This window comes from Arachis duranensis, chromosome 7, assembly GCF_000817695.3.
Source record: "Arachis duranensis cultivar V14167 chromosome 7, aradu.V14167.gnm2.J7QH, whole genome shotgun sequence".
In the NCBI taxonomy this organism is placed as follows: Eukaryota; Viridiplantae; Streptophyta; class Magnoliopsida; order Fabales; family Fabaceae; genus Arachis; species Arachis duranensis.
Window position 1 is genome coordinate 26246296 of NC_029778.3, and position 822 is coordinate 26247117.

Sequence of the window (822 nt, forward strand, 5' to 3'; positions counted from 1 at the left end):
GGCGAGTTGTTTGGCATCCACGTGAACTGCAAAGAGAAATGGTTCTCGAATGTCATCATGAACAGTAAGAAGACAAAATAACTGAACGACAAAAGCTTGAAATGTTTAACACTCACATCCCCAACTCAAAGTAAATATATTCTAAGTCAGCAGTGCATGACTCGAAGTCCCTTCTAGCTCAATGTTGACTGATAACCTAACCACTTGTGACCCAAGACATGTTATCAACAACGGTCATTAACCATAAAAATAGTAACACACAAAACAACTATTAACATTGAGTACTTCGTCACCAATGACCAATGACAGGCGTCAAACCCATTGGGCCTAAAACCTGAAAACTGCTAGAAGATCCATGACTGGAGATGCTGCAATGGACCGACCAATTTAACCATGTGACTATTGGTCACACGACATGAGCACCAGTATAACCATGATAGAGCGGCGGATCCCCAACTATATATGCCCATGTCATCTAATCTTGCTACGTAAGATAGCCACCTAATATGCATGCGTGTACCAAACTTGTCACCAAAGAGCTGCATCGATAATAGTATCATGATGTACACTTTCGCGTACCTCCTAAATGCCTTCTTGTCTACGCCATGAGAAAGGTCACTGAATGTCTCCTGTAAAATTCGGTTATGTAATAAATAATTAACCTACAAATTAAAATTTATTCTAGAAAATTATAAATGTAATTTTTATTGTTTAATATGATAGAGAAAATTAAAACAAAAATTTTGACACTAATTTTAAAAAATTTGGCCCAAAATTAGGCTAAACGGGCCAAACTGGTTGAACCGGACCCAAAATAGGCCC